This window comes from Bubalus bubalis, chromosome 9 (genome assembly GCF_019923935.1).
Source record: "Bubalus bubalis isolate 160015118507 breed Murrah chromosome 9, NDDB_SH_1, whole genome shotgun sequence".
Taxonomy (NCBI): domain Eukaryota; kingdom Metazoa; phylum Chordata; class Mammalia; order Artiodactyla; family Bovidae; genus Bubalus; species Bubalus bubalis.
Genome location: NC_059165.1, coordinates 17,699,492 through 17,711,709, shown reverse-complemented (window position 1 = coordinate 17,711,709; position 12,218 = coordinate 17,699,492). Strand labels below are relative to the sequence as shown.

General features: G+C 38.4%; 1 non-coding gene across 2 annotated transcripts in view; it reads right to left on the bottom strand.

The window, feature by feature from the left end:
* The window catches only part of LOC102404636, a 130,806-nt gene that overhangs the window by 29,771 nt on the left and 88,817 nt on the right, over positions 1-12,218 (bottom strand). For both annotated transcript variants that reach the window (XR_006553152.2, XR_006553153.2), the window contains exon 5: positions 10,604-10,680. This is a non-coding gene — a transcript (uncharacterized LOC102404636). The remainder of the gene's footprint in view (positions 1-10,603; positions 10,681-12,218) is intronic.

Here is a 12,218-nt window from a genome sequence, read left to right as displayed (position 1 = left end):
TGGTATCCTATCCCCTGGAATGTGAAGTCAAGTGGGCCTTAGAAAGCATCACTACGAACAAAGCTAGTGGAGGTGATGGAATTCCAGTTGAGCTATTTCAAATCCTGAAAGGTGATGCTGTGAAAGTGCGGCACTCAATATGCCAGCAAATTTGGAAAACTCAGCAGTGGCCACAGGACTGGAAAAGGTCGGTTTTCATTCCAATCCCAAAGAAAGGCAATGCCAAAGAATGCTCAAACTACTGCACAATTGCACTCATCTCACATGCTAGTAAAGTAATGCTCAAAATTCTCCAAGCCAGGCTTCAGCAATATGTGAACCGTGAACTTCCTGATGTTCAAGCTGGTTTTAGAAAAGGCAGAGGAACCAGAGATCAAATGGCCAACGTCCGCTGGATCATGGAAAAAGCAAGAGAGTTCCAGAAAAACATCTATTTCTGCTTTATTGACTATGCCAAAGCCTTTGACTGTGTGGATCACAATAAACTGTGGAAAATTCTGAAAGAGATGGGAATACCAGACCACCTAACCTGCTTCTTGAGAAACCTGTATGCAGGTCAGGAAGCAACAGTTAGAACTGGACATGGAACAACAGACTGGTTCCAAATAGGAAAAGGAGTACGTCAAGGCTGTATATTGTCACCCTGTTTGTTTAACTTATATGCAGAGTACATCATGAGAAACGCTGGGCTGGAAGAAACACAAGCTGGAATCAAGATTGCCGGGAGAAATATCAATAACCTCAGATATGCAGATGACACCACCCTTATGGCAGAAAGTGAAGAGGAACTAAAAAGCCTCTTGATGAAGGTGAAAGTGGAGAGTGAAAAAGTTGGCTTAAAGCTCAGCATTCAGAAAACGAAGATCATGGCATCCGGTCCCATCACTTCATGGGAAATAGATGGGGAAACAGTGGAAACAGTGTCAGACTTTATTTTTCTGGGCTCCAAAATCACTGCAGATGGTGACTGCAGCCATGAAATTAAAAGACACTTACTCCTTGGAAGGAAAGTTATGACCAACCTAGATAGCATATTCAAAAGCAGAGACATTACTTTGCCAACAAAGGTTCGTCTAGTCAAGGCTATGATTTTTCCTATGGTCATGTATGGATGTGAGAGTTGGACTGTGAAGAAGGCTGAGCGCCGAAGAATTGATGCTTTTGAACTGTGGTGTTGGAGAAGACTCTTGAGAGTCCCTTGGACTGCAAGGAGGTCCAACCAGTCCATTCTAAAGGAGATCAGCCCTGGGATTTCTTTGGAAGGAATGATGCTAAAGCTGAAACTCCAGTACTTTGGCCACCTCATGCGAAGAGTTGACTCATTGGAAAAGACTCTGATGCTGGGAGGGATTGGGGGCAGGAGGAGAAGGGGACGACAGAGGATGAGATGGCTGGATGGCATCACTGACTCGATGGACATGAGTCTGGGTGAACTCTGGGAATTGGTGATGGACAGGGAGGCCTGGCGTGCTGCGATTAATGGGGTTGCAAAGAGTCGGACACGACTGAGTGACTGATCTGATCTGATATGATCCCCTTATTTATTCGCTTGTTTACTGTAAGTATGAACTAATGGATGTTTTAATTTAATAGATTAGCATTTATTAATTTCATTGGGCTTCCCCACTGGCTCAGCGGTAAAGAATCTGCCTGCAGTGTGGGAGCTGCAGGAGATGAGGGTCCCATCCCTGGATCAGGAAGATCCCCCAGAGTAGGAAATGGCCACCCACTACAGTATTCTTGCCTGGGAAATCCCATGGACAGAGAAGTCAGGCAGGCTACGGTCCACGGTGGCACAGAGTCGTATATGACTGAAGCAACTTAGCACACACTCAATCTCATTATTTTGAAGCTGAATTCTCTCAGATTTGGCCAGTGGGAGTCCCTCTGATCTGACTACTGAGGCCTTTTGACACGTCCCTATACTTTGTGTGCTTTAACATCACTTTTATTTTTATTTTGGGATTTGTTTCCAAACAATGCTTTTAAAAATTTGAAACCCATTTTTTCTGCTATAATATTTTTTCCTCCAATTTTCCTTATTTCAAGTCAGGTTTGTATAAAAAGTATCTAGAATACAGAGAAGATGGAGAATAAATGATGGTAATCCTTTTGTTTCTGTGGCTGTACTGGCTACCACGCCATCCCTCAACCTGCCAGGCATGCTCCTGCATTAAGGGCCTGGCATCCCTTGTGTCCTTGGCCTGGAAGCTTCCTCCCCAGGCAGCTCTGTAGCTGTTCCCATGTCTCCTTTAAGCCATAGCTCAAACATCCCTTTCTTAGGGAGGCCTCCACTGACCACTTTTATTACAACAGAACAAAGGTTCTGAAACTTTTTAAAACACCCTTTGAAAACTCTTGATGATAACCCCTTCATTCCCAAAGCTCCATTCCAAAGCAAGATATAAAATAACAATCGGTTTAACCCATCAATGGTTATGTCAGAAACATGATCTTAACCCTCACTGGTTTATTTTACCGCAGTCAATTGACAAACTTTCTAAAGTGTTTACTGGTATACGCATAGTCCTTCTGGGTCATTGAAACAAAATAGATGCTACCCACTCTGCTTCTTCTGAGAGCAGAGAAGAAGATTCCTTATTGATCCACTTATTCAGTTCACTTCCTTATTACACACAGCATATCCACATCTATATCATTTTGCTATGAATCAGTCTCATTTTTAAAACTGTTTACTCCTAAATAAAAGTATCAATAAACTAGAATAATGCAGAACTATTTGCCTTACAAAACTGCTCTCTAAAAAAATATGTTTTAAAGTATGTAACATTTAACATTTGATTATCCCAAGTAAGTCTTTAAAAAACAAGCAAAAAACCCTCAACAAAGAATCACAGATAATAATCACCATCAAAGAGATATCCAAGACTTTATAAGTCAGGTGCTTTCATTCACATTCAGCAGAGAAACTCACTTTTCCCTGAGTATGTTGTTTCAATATACAATTTAATATGGTTGCATTTCACAGATCAGGGTTAAAAGTGTCCTTGCTAAAATACAAGCAAAGTCCATGACTTAACAGCACTTTTCCAAGGCAAATTTGGTAAGTCATTACTATGCATCATCAGTTTCTTAGAAGATCTTAAGTTTGTCAAGCTACTTACCTAGTCTTTTTCTAAAACTACTAACATACTTCAGACTTTCCAAAGTATATTATTTCTAGCTCCTATACTGAAGGCATATAGACGGCTTACCTTTCCCCTCAACATCTATTTTTCATTAAGTTACATAACAGACATCTTTTAGGTTTCAAGATGCTTCTGTATAGAGGAATCAATACATTTTTCAACACGGCAAATAAGTAAATGCTTACAGGCCACAAAATGATGAGATGCCTCATTACATAATATAATAGGATAGAATAACTTCTCCTAACATGTAACTGATTTTTGAGGAGTAAGTCATGTACCCCAAACTATACTTTAAACCTCCTGGCTACCTAGTCCATCTAGTAAAATCCTTGAGTGATTTACCAATGATACATCTAAAGACCTAACTCACTTACAAAGATAACTATTTTAAGCACTGCAAGAACTGATTTTAAGTGAAACTCACGATCTCTAAAATATATATATCAGATCAGATCAGATCAGATCAGTCGCTCAGTCGTGTCCGACTCTTTGTGACCCCATGAATCGCAGCACGCTAGGCCTCCCTGTCCATCACCAACTCAGTGAACATTTGCTTTTTCATTATAATGTTAGTTATCCTATAGTACTCAATTATCTAAGATAAAAGGCACAGCATAGTATTCAGTCTTCTAACATACAAAGAAGAACTATATTCATCACATATGATGAAATACAGCTTCTTGTTCTTGAGGGCTAGACCTGAGCTGTCCAATATGGTAGCCAGTAGCCACAAGTGTCTGTTGAGCACTCTGTAATATATCTAGTCCAAACTGAGACACATATCAGTGTAAGATACACATTAGATTTCAAAGACTTAGTATGAAAAAAATATAAAATATCTCACTAATAATTTTATGTTGCTTGTATGTTGAAACAATATTTGACATATTGGGTTAAATAAAATATTAAATTCATCTGTTTCTTTTTACTTTTTTAAAGTGGCTATTAAAAAATTTAAATTGCATACATGTCTCACATTTTATTTTATTTGAATTTTTGACTGTCCTGAGTCTTTGTTGCAGTGCGCAGGCTTTGCTGCCTAGCAGCATGTGGGATTTTAGCTCCCCAAGCAGAAATCGAACCCATGTCCCCTGTACTGGAAGGCAGATTCTTAACCACAGGACCACCAGGGAAGTCTTGCTTATATTTTATTTTTATTGGAGAGGACTTGTTTAGACTAAAGTGGACAAAAGGCACAGTCAGAGGCCAGCTCCACAGTGTATCATAAATATCCTGCAACCATACTACTTTCTAAGGTTTTGAGGTTATTAGCAGATAATCAAATCCCACAAGCAACAGAAGACTAAGTCTATGTGAACTCAGTTTGTAATGAATACAATAATAAATTTACACATTTAATGATAGCATAGTGTTTAATTAGGTAACTTGGTAACCACCTGCTGTAACTGTCTTTAAAATTACTATCAATAGTATTGTTTTGACATAGCTAAAGTTCATAGATTTTATTTTTTATTATCTCACTTCTACAAGTACTATACTGAATATTCTTATAAATAGTTAACTGTCTACTGAATACCTTGATTTAGATATAATGGGCATTTCAAATTCATTATGTCAAAACTGAAATCATTATCTTGCTGTTAGGAGTCTATTCTCTACGGTATTTCTGTGTGTCTCAAAGTAGGAATGGTTTATCCCTCCAGGTTAGAGGGCATACTGTTCCCTGACAAGGATAATAAAGATAATGTCATCCTCCGAGACAAGGTTGGCCAGTTTTGCTAGTAGGCTCTTACAAGCCTGGGAGGACACAGATCCACCTGTGTCTGAGGGCACGGCATCACCCTGAGCCTCATTCTGTACTACAGGACTTGGGGAACCAATATGAACATGCAGATCATACTGACTACTTTGCTATGAGCAATAAACTGTCTAAATCTGACTGGGTTCATTGTTTCCTTCTTACAGGAATCTACAGAGTGTGGTGAGCCAGCCTAGCAGCTGCAGCTGCTTAAGAACTCCTTAATGCTCCTCCTTCCTTTGTGTCCTCAGTCTTCACACAAGCACCTCTGTCTACTCCACTGCCCAAGTCAGAAACCCAACCATCAGTCTTGACTCCTGCCCCTCATTCACCATATCCAGAGCGTCACCATGTCTGAATTATTCTACCATCTAAATTTCGACTTCCCCTGCCTTCATCCTGGTTCGCATCATTACCCGCTCTCACCTACATGCCTAATTTGTGTCAGCATCCCTAGTGTTCCCCTACTTCACCCATTCTTCACGTTGCTGCTATAATGATCTGGTTATGTCATTTTATTGCCCTCAGGATAAAGCCCAAACTTGTCAAAATTACGAAGTATTTTAAGGTCAGAATTTATGTCGAATGTTTCTTGTAATTCTATTTGTGATTATATTACTGGGAGGAGGGGGGAAGGAAAACAGAAAGAAAGATTAGCCCACTTCTAACATTAAAAACTGTGGAGCAAAATGTAAGTTGGGTGGGGTAGACCTTAGTTAATTCATCAAAACTTCTCTCTTCCTCATTCATGAGCATAGCTGAACTCTAAGACTTTCCTCTGTTAGAACTGGTAATGAAAAGGGGGTCCAACACAGTCAAGAAGGGCCATTTTTATTTTATTTTTTTGCCAGCCACATTTATTCTGATGAAGAGAATGCTCAGGTTATAAGCAAACATGCCCTTCCTGTTACTAGACTCAGAAGAGGTGATTGGTGTCAAATCTATCTTTTCTTTTGGTTCAGGGCATTCAAAAAACAGGCCTCTTTTCTTTTTTTTTCCTTTTAAATGATATTTTAAGCATGCTTAATTCAGATATATCATGTTGACTGAACTGGGGAAAATTCAAATAAGATTATCCTGCTTCTCGTTTGGTCTAGCTCCTATTTTTCATGACTTAGCTCAAATTTTCTTTCAGGAAACCTTCTCTGACTCCCAAAGTATGGTTACATGTCTTTCCTATGTGCTTACTCATGTTTTAGCATTTAATTTCTTGTTGTTGCTATTTAGTCAATAAGTCGTGTCTGACTATTTGAGACCCCATGGACTGTAGCCTGCCAGGCTCCTCTGTCCATGAGATTTCCCAGGCAAGAATACTGGAGTGGGGTGCCATTTCTTTCTACAGGGGATCTTCCTGACCCAGGGATCAAACCCCACATCTGGTTGGCAGACAGAATCTTTAACACCGAGCCATAATACTCAGTATTAATCTCTGGTAATCTCCTTGAAGACAGTGTGTTTAACTCATTATCTATACCCTCTATGCTATACCATCATGCCTGACATATAGTGGGTACCCAATAAATAATTATTTACTTTAAATATATAATCAGATCACACTTTCAAAAATCAGAAAGGGAATTGTAATCTTGAAGGGAAAGAAACCAAAACAAAGGGATTTTAATTGTAGAGTTTTTCTTATCTTCTAACACATACTCAAACACACATACACACATACTGACATGCCAAAACACTAAAGTTTTCCTAATTTCAGTACCCTCCTACTCCGAGGTTTGAAGTTACAGAGCCATTAGACACTTTCATGAGAAAAAGAGAAAAAAATTTTTTTTCAAGGATTTATTCATGTAATGCAGATTTTGATGTAATCTATATGTAACTCAAGTCTGCTTCCAGGCCAGGAGCACAAAGATGGTGAAGCTAAGATGACAGTTTAACTGGACAATTACTTCATCCAACACTTTAGGATGAAAGATCCTCACATCTGCTTACTAGCCTTTCCAAGAGGTATTTTTGGCCCCTGGTTTGAATTTTGAGAAGAGAAATTTTAAATGCTGCTAAGCTTTCTTCCAAGACTTTACCCAGGGCAGCCAATGTAGCCCCTCAAAAAACAAAAAACACAGATCTTTAAGGCAATTGGTATAGCACAGTAGGTTTTAAGAACGTCTATAATCCCAGCAGTGTGAATAGCTTAGGGAGACACTGGTGTCCTGGTAATCACTAGTTGGTTACCCTAATTTAAATTTTCAGAGTTTTCTTTGGCCAATAGCTGAATTATAGGTTATAAAATGATTTTCAGTAAGATCATTGTAGCACAACCTTGTATTTTAATGACCTGGTTCTTTTAGATTATTGAAAGCAAAGTTCTTAAACGCACAGAGCATTTTCCTTCATATAAAGAGTAAGTATATCAAGCCCAGGTGCCACAACTACTGAGCCCACAGGCCACAGCTAGAGAGTCGGCCTGTGCACCACAATGAAAGACCCCACATGCAGTAACCAAGACTCATGCAGCCAAATAAATGAATACTTCTAGAAAGAAAAACAAAGACTACCATCACACTCACAGATAAATCTGGGTTCTAGTAATGATCCTGCAATTTGCTGTATGAATTTGGAGTAATAATTTTAAAACTTCTGAGCCTCAGCTTCCTTTTTGTGGTGAGGATTAATTAAATAACAATACAGTGTATCCATAACATTACCCACTACTCTGTTCATGCTCAATAAATGGCAGTCATAATTTTCACAAGATTCTTAATAGCATGAGTTAGCAGGCCAAACCTGTCCACCCCTGTTTTATAAATAAAGTTTTATTGGGCCACAATCACAATCATTAGTTTATGTTATGTCTATGACTACATCTGAACTACAATGACAAAGTTGTGCAGAGTAACAACAAGAGTTAAAACAGAGACCATATGGCCCACAAAACCCAAAATATTTACTATCTGGCCTTTTACAGAAACAGTCTGCTGACTCCTACTTACAATAAATTTCACTAAAACTTCTAAAATAATATTATCACCTTGTAGACCATTAGTAAACCATTAATAAAGCTTTCCTGGCTTTAATATACTCAAAACTTTGTAATAAAGTGCAGTGCATTTAATCTCACAAAGATAATGGCTCATCTTATGGCTCTTTCATCTATCCTCAATAGTGAATGGCTGTGGCTGGGAAAAGTCTGACAGGATTGGCTATACAAAATAATAAGCAAAATCTAACTCTTTGTAACAAACTGATAAGCTTAAGTATATTACTTGCACTTCTATATTCTAGGCTTAATGAAAAAGATAGGAAGGCAGGATATTAGGTTCCCCGTTCAGCCTCCACTGACTTCATTTCCACTGGTCTCTAGAAGTACTAATTAATAAAATCTTTCTAGGAAAACAGTACCTTACAGCACTGTAACATTCTTCCAAAGGTAAAACAGAACTTGAGTAGTGTTATCCAGTGGAGGCTATCCCTGAACAACTACTTCCCATCCCAACCAAAGTGTTTATATTAATAAATGCAACTGGATAAGAATTCTCCTGCAACCTAAGAATTCTCCTGATACCCTGCATCTCTATTTTCATTTGAAAAAAATACTCCTCAAGGGAAGTGAGTCCACATTGCTTCCCTGCTCTCGACCCGCTAAGAGTAATGACTTGCCATCACACTTAGAATAAAGTTCAAGGGCTTCACTGGGGTCCCGATCAGGCTGTACTGTGCCTCTGCCTAACTCTTAACCTCATTTCCTACCACTCTCCTCCTCTACCCACTGTGCTTCTTACTAACTCCTGAAGACATCAAACATATGCCTCTGCATTTGAGTCATTCCACTTCCAGCTACACACTTCCCATATGTAGCTGGTCCGGGAAACTCAGCTACATTTCCGATATGGGAAACTCATATGATTTGTTTCCTCACTTCAGATTTCTGTTCAAGTATCACCTCCACAGAGAAAACTTCCTTGACTGCTTTTTCTAAAGTGGGATACTATGTTATTCTCTACCCATTTAATCTGCTTTTTTTCCCCACAGCAAATCAAATACATATTTACTCATCTGTTGCAATATATATATGTGTGATGAGGACCAAGATTTCATCTCATTAACTATTTTATCCCCAGAGCCTAGAACACTGCCTGGCAACAGTGAATTATCACTGACAGGGAATCTACTGAATTAACTATGTGAAGGATTTGACTATTCAAGGAAAGCTTTCAGCAAATGCAACTGACGGTGGAATGAGAAGACCAGTAATAGTAATGGTGGCCATGTGAATCTAGAATACTCACAGATGGAAAGGTAGAAGGCTGAAGGAAGTAGATTAGCATCGGAATTAGAGTAAGATTTTTAATAGCTAGAGGATAGTAGGCAGGATGGAAGGTAAAAGAATGAGACCAGGCCTCAGATGGCGGAAGCCTGAGAAAAATGGAGAAAAATCTCTTTTTATAATCCCATTCACTCCCTGTCATTCTCCTTCCTCTCACGTTTCCTCTAGCAATATTGCATGCTAAGTCACTTCAGTCGTGTCCGACTCTTTGTGACCCCGTGGACTGTAGCCTGCCAGGCTCCTCTGTCCATGGGATTCTCCAGGCAAGAATACTGGGGTGGTTTGCCATGCCCTTCTCCAGGGGTCTCCCTGACCCAGGCACCGAAGCCATGTCTCTTATATCTCCTTCATTGGCAGGTGCGTTCTCTACCACTAGCGCTACCTGGGAAGCCCTTATGCACCCACTTTTGCCACCTCTCTTCCTCCTCCTCTTTTGCTTCCTCAGTCATAAATTGTTTTTCACTTGTATATTGCCTTCACAAGGTTTTTTCTTGTGAATCAGTGGCCTGAGTAAAAGAAAAGATCTCTAATGAGAAACTCTTAAAGCGTATTTGATATTCTTTAGATGCTAAGAACACCAACATCAGCATCAACATCAGTATCAGTACTGATGATCAGTGCATTGATGACCAGTATCAGGTACTCATCATCAATGCAACAGACTGAAAAAAAGAAACGTGAAGCCACTCCCTTTCACCTCCTACATCAAGAATCCCGACTGTTTTGGGAATTCATCTGTTTAATGTTCTTCTCTTCCTTCTCCAGAACATATCTTTAAAAGATAATCATCATTTTTACTTTTACTGAGGTATAACTGACATATATATAATTGCACATATTTAATGTATATATTTTGATGAGTTTGGACATATGCGCACACATCACCGCAATTAAGGTACTACAAACATATCTAGACTCTCAAAAATTTCCTTGTATTCTTTTGTGTTTTTGTGCTGTTGTAAGAGCACATAAAGACAGTGAAAGTGAAAAACATGAGATTTATCTTCAACATTTTAAAGCGCACACTATCATATTTTTAACTATTGGCACTGTGTTGTACAACAGACTCAACATATTTGACTTCTATCCTCAAATTGCTTTTAAAAACTTACGACACATCCACTAAAGTATGTTTGCTAAAACCCTAGGCCTAGCATTACCTTGTTTTATTAAGTTGACCCCAGTGCTGATACAAGTTAAAATAAAAGAAAACTGACAAGCAGTCTCATCAGACTCATAAATGATTGTCTACATGTGCCTCTTTTCAGCTCTCATCAAATGGCACTGGGCTCGGTGTTCAACTCGACTCTTTGAAGGATAATTTCTGACACATTAGCAGCAGCCAACATAATAATATATATTAATTTCAGTCAAATACCTCTCAAAATATAATACCCCAGAACATCAACTTACTCATTTTAAATTCTTCCATAGGAATCTACAGGAAGAACATGATCTCTGTAATCCAAAAGGAGTCTTGAGAAAGTAAACTGTAAGAAAAAAAAAAAAATTTAGGAGGAATTCATAATAAAGTTCATGTTTTGCCCATTAATTTTAGATACCAAAGAAAAATCAAAGCGAGGAGAGATGTTTTTAATACCAAGCATATTTACAAGCAATAAGGCATTAAGATTTATAAACTAACATGATCACCTACTTAAAGCTAATCAATATATTCAACAACAAACAAGATACTTGTCTTAAATGATTTATTCCATTATTTTGGTACCTATGCTTAAATTAATTCCAATTACAACTCTATATTCAAGACTTGAGAGAGAAAAAAGTTAATTATGCAAATTAAAAATCAAAAGCCTAGAGTATTAATCTCCTCTACACATATCCCTGTTTCATCTGTCCAACTCTCCAAACCCACACTCCCTGTCTCTGTCCTTGTACATTCAAGCCCATACTATCAAGTCCAATAGGGTTGGTGTGAAGTTAGTGTAAAGTATGTATAGCTAGCAGTGTGACTTTATTATTTGTTTTGCTTAGTTCCAGGACTGAAGAATGCCAATTTCAATGCAAAGGGTGGTCATTTGTGCATGTATATCTTTCTTCCCACTCCTCAATGAAGCTCTGACTTCAGTGACGTTCAAGAGCGCAAAATACAACAACTGTTTGTATTTATCCATATTAATGTCACAATATATTTACTTTGGAAGGGATAGGTTCAAATTTAGGTTAGCAGCCTACTCTGGCTTAAAACAGAACATATCTCCCTAAGGCACTCTCCTTCTGAAATAATTCATTACCATAAAAGTCAAGTATTTACAGGACAAAAACCTGAAACAATACTAAGAGCAACAAAACATCCTGCTTTTCATTTCAACTAACTTGGTGTTAATGAAAATGACACTGCTATTAGCATAGTATAATATGAAAAGGTGTCCAATGTACCAAGATAATATGCAAATTCCTTCCCTTGTGGTTCAGACAGTAAAGAACCCGCCTGCAAGTTCAGGAGAAGCAGGTTCGAGCCCTGGGTCAGGAAGATCCCCTGGAGAAGGGAATGGCTACCCACCCCAGTATTCTTGCCTGGAAATTCCAAGGACAGAGGAGCCTGGCGGGCTACAGTCCATGGGGGTCACAGAGAGTCGGACACAATAGAGCAACTAACACTAATGACAAAAGCAAAACAAAAATAGTTCTCTTTCCTTTTCATATGCCCTTTGTGTTAGCTGAAAAGCATATGACCTTGTTATCTACATACTATAATAAAGATAATATATATATATAAAGATATATATAATAAAATTGGTTGCCAGTGTGCCTAGAAGGAGGCTTCAAAAATAACCAAGTAAAATTATTTTTCCCAGTGCCCCATAAATGATACATTATACAGGACTCAGTTCTTACTTCTCTGTGTTAGAAGCTGTACTAAATGCAGTTAAACAAGAGAAAAAAATATCTAAATAACTCTCAGAAGTGGCATACATAGATATTAGATCTTTGTTGAAATCTCAAAACTTACATTATCCAAAGGTTTAAATCACCTTTAAAACAGTATTAAAACTCTAAACTCATA